The 11,814-nt window shown below is 40.5% G+C and overlaps 1 long non-coding RNA gene across 1 annotated transcript; it reads right to left on the bottom strand.

Moving 5' to 3' along the window:
* Nucleotides 1-9,912: 9,912 nt before the first annotated feature.
* LOC148160769 (uncharacterized) lies at nucleotides 9,913-11,044 on the bottom strand. Its single transcript, XR_015765812.1, has 2 exons — nucleotides 10,676-11,044; nucleotides 9,913-10,444 (listed from the first exon to the last, which is right to left on the bottom strand). It is a non-coding gene; the product is annotated as an uncharacterized LOC148160769 (long non-coding RNA).
* Between the last annotated feature and the right edge of the window lie 770 nt (nucleotides 11,045-11,814).

Here is an 11,814-nt window from a genome sequence, read left to right as displayed (position 1 = left end):
CTTTTTGTGTATTTTTAAATATCTCAATCTTAAGTATTAGTGTTAGGGATGTGCCGATCAGGTTTTTTCCTCCCGATACCGATACCGATCACCCATGAGGGCCGATACACCGATACCGATCACCGATACCGATCATATAATTATTATTATCATAAACACTACTGGTTACATTATGTGGAAAAAGGAACCATGAATTCACCTTAATTTAGACAAAAACTTGTTTTTAATAACTTTTTCCAAGAAGAAAACTAAACAAAACAGGCATTGTGCAAATTGTACTGCTATTGATAAAACTATCTTTAACAGACTGATAACATATGAAGGCTCTGAAGAGGCTAAATAATGCAAAGAGCCCAAATAAAACCTCTCAACATTGCCAAAAAAATTCAAGTATAAAACTTAACATTCAAAGGCAAAAACAGGATCCATTACAATAAACAATCCAGAGTTACTGAATGAAAACTTCCTGATAGCATGGCGGCTAGCTGATTACTGCTAGCTCTGATTGGCTGTTTCTGACTGAGCGGAGTAATTATGCAGAACAGGGAGGAGATCGATTATTTTTTCAGAGATTATCTGTCTCATGTTAGGACAGCGAAAGTTTTAATACATATGTAAAATTTGTTTTTTAAGTTAGATGCTGCAGCTTTAAGCAGGTTCGGTGTGAGAGTCACTACCAGGTGGAGCAGAAGCGAAGCTCCGTCTGTCAAATATTACTACCTGTAGCAGCGGTTCAACAGCGAGAGCAGAACCAGCGTCTTACATCGCAGCTCGAAGACTTAAATAATTTCGCGGGTTATTTGTTTAGCTTTCTGACCGTCATGCTAATCCGGGTGAGTGTTTGTAGCTGTGCGCTGCTTTACCTGCTATCTGATCGCTCCGTATGTCTTTTTTACTGCAGTGAGCCTCGATGTAGCCAATCTCCGTCAAGTATGGCTTTGTTTTTATTCCATACTAGATTCGTCATGTTGATGCATTTTGACCTGCTTCAATTTTCCGCCGCAACACGCAAACTTCCCCATTCACTCAGTGCGTTGTAGTTCCACATCGCTTAGGATTTGTTGCTGCGCGTTTGCGCAGAGTGAAAGAAAGAGGAGACCAGCTGCACAGGCAGGTTGGAAATGAGAAGCAGGTGATCGGTATCGGTAAAAGAGACAATGATCGCCGATCACCGATCATGCACTTTTTCACGAAAATCGGCCCGATTGTGATCGGTGACCGATCGATCGGCACACCTCTAATTAGTGTATTAATGTAGCTTATATAATGAAATAAAAAATAATTTACTCTGTTGGAATTATTTTCACTCTGCTGTCAATAGCAGAGTTGACATTCTGTAAATTCTCTGGAAAAAAGTAAGAAAAATATGCAGTTTAATGTTTGACAATGACTGATTTATAAATCAAAAGTCATTTCTCAATAACGTATAAAAAATAAATACAGGAAAATTATTTGTTTCTTGTCTTGAAATGTGAAATGTACATTAAACTATGGAATTATGTAAATATATTATTCAATAAAACACTGCAAAAGTGTGTCTGTTCATCTATCTCATAAAAATTTTCAGAATCGTTTCTATCAAATAAAACATTGTGCTCTTTAATTTAATTGTGCTCTTTAAAGTTAGAAAGGCTCTCTTTAGTAATTTCTTTGATTGCCAAATATATTAATGTGTGTGAGAAAATGTGTCAATGGCAGGTATTAACTTAAAATACTTTGTAGAACGGCACTTTATCAAGTTCAGTATTACCTTACTGGCACATATTCCACATTCAGTAAAGATGCACACACACATTATATATATATATATATATAAATTCCCCTCTCACCCTCCGTGGGTGGTCTCTTTCATCCTCTGAGCTCGGGTCCTCTACCAGAGGCCTGGGAGCTTGAGGGTTCTGCGCAGTATCTTGGCTGTGCCTAGAACTGCACATTTCTGGACTGAGATGTCTGATGTTGTTCCTGGGATCTGTTTGAGCCACTGCTCCAGTTTGGGGGTGACTGCCCCGAGGGCCCCGATGACCACAGGCACCACTGTGGTCTTCACCTTCCAGGCCTTCTCCAGTTCCTCTCTGAGGCCCTGGTATTTCTCCAGTTTCTCATGCTCCTTTTTCCTGATGTTGTGGTCACTTGGTATTGCTACATCCACCACAACGGCTTTCCTCTATTCTTTATCCACCACCACAATGTCCGGTTGGTTCGCCATTACCATCTTGTCTGTCTGGATCTGGAAGTCCCACAGGATCTTAACTCGGTCATTCTCCACCACCTTTGGGGGTGTCCCCCATTTTGACCTCGGGGCTTCCAGTCCATATTCTGCACAGATGTTCCTGTACACTATGCCCGCCACTTGGTTATGTCGTTCCATGTACGCTTTCCCTGCCAGCATCTTGCACCCTGCTGTTATGTGCTGGACTGTCTCAGAGGCCTCCTTGCACAACCTACACCTTGGGTCTTGTCTGGTGTGGTAGATCTGAGCTTCTATTACTCTGGTGTTTAGGGCCTGTTCCTGGGCGGCCAGGATGAGGGCCTCCGTGCTGTCCTTGAGTCCAGCTTTCTCCAGCCATTGGTAGGATTTCCTGATATCAGCCACTTCAGTTATTTGTCGGTGGTACATCCCATGTAGGGGCTTGTCTTCCCATGATGGTTCCTCCAGCACCTCGTCCTCTGTTCCCCATTGCCTGAGACATTCGCTGAGCACATCGTCCGTTGAGGCTTTGTCCTTGATGTATTTATGGATCTTAGATGTTTCATCCTGGACAGTGGCTCTCACACTCACTAGTCCTCTGCCTCCTTCCTTACGGCTCGTGTACAGTCTCAGGGTGCGGGATTTGGGGTGGAACCCTCCATGCATGGTTAGTAGCTTCCGAGTCTTAACATCCGTGGCCTTCATCTCTTCCATTGGCCAGCTAATTATTCCGGCAGGGTATCTGATTACTGGTAAGGCATAGCTGTTTATTGCACGGATCTTGTTCTTGCCATTGAGCTGGCTTCTCAGGACTTGCCTTATTCGTTGGAGGTATTTGGCTGTGGCTCCTTTCCTTGTGACCTCATCGAGGTTGCCATTTGCTTGTGGTATTCCCAGGTACTTGTAGCTGTGCTCTATGTCTGCTATCGTTCCCTCTGGGAGTGAGACCCCTTCTGTGCGGACGACCTTCCCTCTCTTTGTAACCATCCGGCCACACTTCTCTAGTCTGGTGGTGTGGATCAGTGAGTCGATGTCTCGCTCGCTCTTGGCGTACAGCTTGATGTCATCCATGTAGAGGAGGTGACTGATTGTGGCCCCGATTCTTAAGTCGGTATCCGTAGCCAGTCTTGTTGATGATTTGGCTGAGGGGGTTCAGGCCTATGCAGAACAGCAGTGGGGACAGAGCATCTCCTTGGTATATGCCACATTTGATGGACACTTGTGCAAGTGGTTTGCAGTTGGCTTCAAGGGTGGTTTTCCACAGCCCCATCGAGTTTGCAATGAAGGCTCTTAGAGTCCTATTGATGTTGTACATCAATAGGACTTGCCACCCTCAGTCTTTGCATGTAACCCCTCTGACTAGGGTTACTTGAGTAGTAGCATTCCAACAGATCCATGTTTTCGTCTCTCGCCCATTTCCGTCTTGTTCCAGTAGCCCATTTTTCATCAAGGTGCTCTGGTTCCCCAGCACCTGACGCAGACCTTGTTTGGCCGGGCGACGTCTGAGCCGGCATGTTATGCTTATCAATGTCTCTCATGGTATGAGGTAGGCTATATAGCTCCAAGGGTCTTGCCTAGGGACCCACACTGCATAGCTCAATTGCACTGTTGTAACTTGCACCAGCCTGGATTCGAACCCCGGTCTCCCGGGTGGTAGACTGGTGTCTTACCCACTGAGCTATACAGTCAGCTATATATATATATATATATATATATATATATATATATATATATATATATAATTTCTTATATATTATTCATATATTTGTTATTTGAATAATTGTTTTAACTAATAAATTATATATATATTTTATATATACATATATTTTATTATTTAATATATTGACATCTGTGTACATATGTTCATAAATGTTGATTACTGTATATATAAAAACGATTTATCAAAATCAATTCACATTTATTTTCTTTATTGAGAAATTACAATTAAAATATAATGAAAAGTCATAAATGTTGTCTTTGGTGATTGTTTAATTTCCAAATATATTCACGTTTATATGTGAGTGGGTCACGACGAACATTAGCTAAAAATACTTTGTGGAATGGCATTTTCTGAAGTTCGGTCCATTCATTTGTATTAGCTTACTGGCAGAGATGCCACATTCAATATGGCGGACGCGATTACGTATCGCTGCAACGGGCCGACCCGCTCCATGAGGCGTCTACGTATTAATGTCTATGGTTTCAGGCACTTAATAGTCACTAATGTGTATTTTTTGGGTTTGGTCACTAGATGTGGCCCAAAGTATTGGTGGATTTCAGATGACGTAAGTGCAAACGTCACGCAATGCCGATGGCGGTCAAAAAGTAAATGCACCCCGTTTACTTTTGTTGATCCAGCTTCAAGGGGCAGAAAGTCTATGTTGTGTAAAAGCGTCGTGTACGGTTGTTCCACTTGTTCTAATAGAAAGATAAATGGCGTTTCAACTAAAAACCTAGAGGTTGGAGTCCTTGTCAAACGGTGTTTTTGACTAAAGTCCCAGAGGGTTAGAGCCCCAGTTAAACGACAGTTAAACGATATTTAACTGAAGTCCTAAAAGGGGTGCGGGTTTTAATGGTTTTATCTTTTTTAATCTTTTTCAAAATGTCTTTTGCTTTCTCAGTTTTTTCAGTGTCACATGCTGTTTTTATTTTAATTGCCTTTTGAAATGCCTTGCTGCTGAAATGTGCTATACAAATAAAATTTGATTGATTGATTTCGTGTTCCGAACTTAGTTGGTGACAAGTAGGGTTGCCACCCGTCCCTTAAAATACGGAATCGTCCCGTATTTCTATAAAAGTCCGATATACACGCCTAATACACACATATCAACACTAAGTGTAACAATAATGACCAAAATAAAACACAGGAAATATTAAGGTCAGCTAAATTCTCGTGGCGGGAGGTAAAGGACCCCTGAACGATTCGAACCGACGCCGTTTTCACGGTTGCCTAGAGACGGGCACTACGCAGCCGCAGTGAGGTGCTGTCAACCGCCTCTTTTTAAAACATTCTCGACCCGATTCTCCACCGTCCTTAGAAGCAAAACTCTCGTAAAGATACAGACGTGAGAAGGACGACGCAAATCCCAGGCTGAATAATGTCAGTGAGGATGAACACAGGCAATTAAAAAAAAAGTGTCCATCGTGGCGCAGTGTGATACTAGACAGAATAGATCAGGAGAGGAACACAGCAGACCCTGATATAGTAACATTTTTGCTATGATTAAGTTTTTTATTGTGCTTTTAGTAGACTATATTGATTTGATTATTTGCTTATTTAATGTATAATAATATCAGCAAAAATAATACAAATGATCATTTAAAGCAGTGGTCCCCAATCCCCGGTACCGGTCCGTGGACCAATTAGTACCCACCGCGCAAGAAATAATTAAATATTTCCGTTTTATGTATTGTTTGAGTCTGGGGGATCTTTTATTTTGAAAATCCTTTAACCGGATTCTCTCGGTTACTTGCGCGCGCCTCTTTGCACCTACGGCGTTGACGTCACATCTCCAGGAGCTAATGCGGTTCACTTGTTTCTGCTTTGAGTTACCATGACTAAGTAGAAAAGACTAAGTCGTATTTCAGATGCAAAAGACGCAATACTATGAACGTTGTTGTCTTCCTAATATAATGAGCTTTTAAGTTTTCATTAATTTCCAAGCGATCCTGAATTAAGAAGATGGTGGCTTGTAAATATTTGTCACTACCAGTTAAAGCTAAGGCTGCACAACACAAAGTTTGCAGCCTTCACTTCACTCCGGATCAGCCTAAAACTACCGGGGGAGACGGATGGTAAATAAAGGAGCCTCCCTGAGTTATTTCCATGGAATCACTTCTGTATTCAGCCTGAAAGAGCGAGTGTATGGGAACGAGAGAGCAGACCAGAGCCAGACAGCCGAACAACTGATCCGCCTGTACATACTGCTGTAAACACCGTCCTATCTGAGCTCTTCACAAGAAACATGCAAAGGTAATAAAACGAAATAATACGGAGACATTAAGCAACACGGTCATATTTTAATAAAAGTAGCAACTTTGAACCTGAACAGCTGAACCAGATCTCTGACACCTGAGCTGCACTACTGTTAAGCTTTGTTGTGCTTCGTTGTACTTCGTAAGAAAAAAGCCCGAACCGTAACCGAACCCCGTTAGTCTGTGACACTAACGACAATAAACAAAATTAGGTAAAAACATTGTCCGTTAGAATGTTTAGATACTTAAATAGCAAATTTTTACAAGAACAATGTCCGAGAATATTGCCTACTAGCATAAGCTAAGATTAATGTTAGCCTAAGTAAATGTATAACGAGGCATACATCTTAAAACCTTTCTCCAGCTTACTTGTTGGGGCTTCGGATCGATGTACAAACCTTAGCCAAGCCCTGCAAGCACCTAATGTAGAAGGCCATTTTCAATACATCGGAAACAATGGAGCCGCTTTTCCCCAAACACGGAAGCTGAAGTGCAAAGAGTCCATTGAGTAAGAAACGGATCAGATGTCTTTGGAAAGTTTATTTGTAAAGGGAAAAGGCCCAAAAGAAGAGACAGGAGAATGGATTTATCCCCGACCGGTAGGTGAGTCCCACATTACAAGCCCGCTCTGCGTAACATGCGGCGACTGGCTGCTAATGAGGGAATGAAGCTTCAAACTGCTTCGCCACGTAGAGACCAAGCAGGCTGTGAATATAAGCAACACAACTCTGGTGTTATTGTCTCTCATCACTCCCAGATGGAACCGTCTGGTTGGAGAGAAACAAGCTCAGGGCTCCTGCTGGTCATTATCGTGAGTTAAAAATTTCATGATAGTAAATGTTCGTTTTTGTGGCGGATCTGTATCTTATTTTGAAGGGATATATAACCGTTACCATAGCGACCAGAGTCAGGGCAGTGGTCGGGAGGAGATGAGTAGAGCTTGTGATTCTTAAGTCTGGTTTAGACGGAAAGATTTAAGAATTGTCGGCTGATTCTCCACACCACACGAACCGATTCCAGTCACGAACATCCCGATTCCAGATGATAATCCAGTAAAACCCCCAACATAGCATACGGGAATTTAGAATAACCAAACACGGATGACGATGTAGAAGCAATAGTGATAGTTTTTGGACTCATTTTAAGAGATAAAAGACATAATATAAAGAAATGGCGGTGGATAAAAGACAACGGGAGCAGCCGCTTTATTTGCTGCAATATGATTTGGAGGTGAATATGTTTTTTCATAGTTAACATTTTTAACTTCATAAACATAATAAACATATATAATAATGACCTTTACATATAATAATAAACATTTCCACATATAATCTCCGATATCCACCGGTGTTCCCGGACTCTCAGTGGGCTCTTTGCACCTACGGCATTGACGTCACATCTCCAGGAGCTAATGCGGCTCACTTTTTCCGCTTTGAGTTACCATGACTGGTAGAAAAGACTAAGTTGTATTTCAGATGCAAAAAAACAATACTATTAACATTGTTGTCTTCCTAATATAATGGGCTTTTAAGTTTTCGTTAATTTCCAAGCGATCCTGAATTAAGAAGATGGCTTGTAAATATCTGTCGCTACCAGCTAACGCCGCACAGCAAAGTTTGCAGCCTTCACTTCACTCCGGATCAGCCTAAATCTACCGGGGATACGGATGGTAAATAAAGGAGCCTCCCCGAGTTATTTCCATGGAATCACTTCTATATTCAGCCTGAAAGAGTGAGTTTATGGGAACGAGAGAGCAGACCAGAGCCAGACAGCCGAGCAACTGATCCGCCTGTACACACTGCTGTAAACACCGTCCTATCTGAGCTCTTCACAAGAAACACGCTAAGGTAATAAAACGAAATAACACAGAGACATGAAACAACGCGGTCATATTTTTCTAAAAGCAGCAACTTTGAACCTGAACAGCTGAACCAGATCTCTGACACCAGAGCTGCGCTACTGTCAAGCTATGAGGCTTGTTGAGCTCCGTCAGGCTTCGGAAGCTAAAAGCCCGAACCGTAACCTCCCCGTTAGTCTGTGACACTAACGACAATAAACACACATAATATTGAAAATAAGATAAATACATTGTCCGTTAGAATGTTTAGATACTTAAATAGCACATTTTACAAGAACAATGTCCGAGAATATTGCCTACTAGCATAAGCTAACGTTAATGTTAGCCACAAAGTTTAAGTAAAACTCACCTTTGTGTCAGTGAATATATAACGAGGCGAACATCTTAAAACCTTTCTCCAGCTGACTTGTTGGGGCTTCGGATCGATGTACAAACCTTGGCCAAGCATTGCAAGCACCTAATGTAAATTATATTTGTATTGGATCGGAAACAATCGAGCCGCTTTACCCCGAACGCGGAAGCTGAGGTGCAAAAGAGCTTTGGAGTTGACGTCACAGGATATGACGTTTTCGTCGCTCGGCGCCATGTCTGGGGTCCACAGACCAAAACAAACTATTCAGAACACCGGTGTTTTCATTGTGTTACCAACCGCAGTAAAGTTGTTTTCAAGTTGGATACTGGATAAACCGAGCTCCACGGAGTAAGAGACGTTCAGCTCAAGGTTGATCCGATTTATGAACGCTAATTTCGGCCAGCTGTTCTTAAGTCTCTCCACAAGCGCTCGGAGTTTCACATTGCTGCTGTCAATTTCCGAACACTCCTGTGCATAGATGCTTTGTCTTGTGACCAACTGATACCAAAAAGTGGACATTCATGCTATTACACGAGGCACACTATCTTCTATTAAAATTTTAAGTCATATTCAATAATTTTAATATTAAATGTTTTCTTCAGTAGCTTCCAAATTGTGTCCCATTAACTCAATCTGCTTGAAATTGTTCTACTAGATTGTATAGATGAGGCACACTCACCTTTATTACATTTGAACACCTTTTATATATTTTTTAGCTATTTCTGCAGTCAAATTTTTTTATTTTTCTTAGCTTGTAGGTCATGTAACCTATTAACTCAAAATCTGTGTACAATTATTCTATTAAACTATAGATTAGGCATATTTTTATTCCATTTTGACCCCTTTTTTAACCAGAATTATATTTTTAAAAAAAAGAAAATTCATAAAATGTATTACCTCAGATGATCATCACTTGTTACCCGTAATGTTCAATTGCATAAAATTCTAGGCCAGGATCTATGTCATTACATGTTCACTTACCTGAAATATGTTAAATACAACAAATATTTATTAAAGTGTGGTCTATTTCATAAAATTTGTCACCTTTATTGTTTAATTACACATTAAATGTTTAAAGATGGGCTCTTTCATCTGGTTTGTGTCATGATGTGGCGGTGGACACAAATGCAGCAGGCAGTGGACTTACTTTATGTGGATGTAGAAACAAGGCTGATCTAACAATAAGAACTAAGGAACACAGAGCAAGAGAAACTAGAAGATCTAAACAAAGAAATGACCCAACTAGAATGACACAGAAAGATACAGACTCAGACATAGAACAATAACTGAACCTATGGTGATCAAATTAAGAAATAAACATTACTAGAAACCCTGCAGGGAGGCTGAAATAAGAAATAACTAGAAGGATAAAATAGAATAGTCATTAAAGAAGGCTTGACATGGACTCAGACAAACAAGGAAAAGCAATAATATTATTCTAACTACACTAAATACCATGAACCACTTAAGTGAATTGAAACACAAAGTTAATAAAATGAAAAGCAAAACAAACCCAAAAACCCAGTGTCTTGACAGATGTCTGATTATATAATTGTTTACTTTAATCACATAAAATATTTATTTAAAAATATAATCTCATTACATGTATGTTTATTACCTGAATATTTAAATATCAAATTGTTACTTAAAATGTGATTCTTTTCTTCACGTTTACATGCAACTTGAAGTGCTTGAATCAAACGATTCATGAATGTTTAATACATTAAATTATTAAATGAGAGAACAGCCACTTCCAACTGTATTTCAACACAAATGGTTCCTGTTCCTCTTCAGTCTGCAGCCTTGCTGAGCTCCTCTCCTGGGGTTCCTTCCTCCTCAGCCTCTCCAACTTGCTCCTCTTCTGTTGCCTCTGCTACTGTGTTTTCATTATTTACCTCTTTTGTGGTAAATAATGAAATCAGTCTCAGTAACCTGTTGATGGTTTTGCTGTATCGCCTCTTTAATTGACGCCCATGTCGGTCCGATGTTGTGGCGTTTACCTCGCAGTGACCCACATTCAGCACTGGACCCCAGTCAGGATTGAGCTCATCCATTTCATACGTCGGTTTGCCTTTAAGAGGACATATCAGAACACATCGCTATTAAAGCTGTACATTTGATAACACTAGTAAAATAGTTTACTTCACAATAATGTAATAACCTCGATGTCCACTGACAAAACTCGGACTATGCTACATAAACAATATTAGCCCGAGCTAAACAACAGAAACTGAACGTAAGAACACTCGGACATAGAACAACATTATGACACAAAACCAACAAAGCAAATTTAGACACTCACCAGAAAGGAAATGTCTGGAGGAAACTTGTAGGTATCTGGGGATTTTGGAGAACGTGATATCAAGACGTGTCACCGCTGATACCAGGACATTCGTCTTCTTTTCGTTAGCACCGATAGCTTAGCCTCCTCACGTTGTTTCCAAGCAGGATAATAGTGAAACCAAAGTCCGTCTTATATCCTTTTACCGTTTCAGTCGTGTGATCGGACATTACAGACAATAACGTAGCAAGTTCGTACCATAGCTAAATTATTTTAAGTAACTTGGATTGAAAAAATCTGCGAGACTGTTTTTTTTTATACTGCCAGACTGTTGTCTATGGACCCCTAAGATGGCGCTGATACCCCTCCGACTACAGCAGTGACGTCACGCTCCAAAGCTCTATTGTGCAAAGAGCCCGTTGCGCGATATGTCAGCTGTTTGGGATTCCCCTCTGTTTTTACGTCGCCGCGCTTTCTGATTGGCTACCTGTCACATTCAACAGGTTATATTCTCGTTCCCAGTCAGGGAAAACCACACAGGCTGTGATAAAAGGGCAAAGACAACCCAAATTGGGTATATTCAGGCTATAGCGGGAACACCAACATGCAGAAGCCTTATGTGACTGTTCATTCCCCTAATTGTGCTTGACGCCTGACAACTATTATAATTCTCTAATTCATTCATCAAAAATTAGAGGACAAAATAACTCGGTATTTTACCAACCATATTATAAAATATGTAAAATGCAAAGCTTTAATGAAGTACTTGGGTATTAGATTGTCTATATACGTACATTGTCAATATACGTGATAAAAGAGAAAGGGATGCCTTTCCTTGCTACAGTATCACTAGATAAACAGGTCAGGAAAAAGTTAATTAAGAAAAAAATATGGAGGGAGAGGAAAGTAGTTCAGTTATGCTAGCTTGTCTTTGACAACCTAAACATGTAGATGTGGTGTGGAATTCTGTTTGAGTTCAGTTAGAAAATAAAAGGCGAGTTAAACACCAACTCTGACAGATCATCAGTACAGCAGGTGTTTAATGAGCTAATAGCAGCGGTAGCTAATCTACCACATTGATCACTCATTAATAATCGCAAAATAAACATCAAGCCATAAAAACATAAAACTGTGATGAACTGAATATTCAGTTTTTTGTG

The sequence above is a fragment of the Poecilia mexicana genome, unplaced genomic scaffold, assembly GCF_051168715.1.
Source record: "Poecilia mexicana isolate PSO_F unplaced genomic scaffold, ASM5116871v1 scaffold_2, whole genome shotgun sequence".
NCBI lineage: Eukaryota > Metazoa > Chordata > Actinopteri > Cyprinodontiformes > Poeciliidae > Poecilia > Poecilia mexicana.
This window is presented reverse-complemented; position numbering and strand designations above follow the sequence as displayed.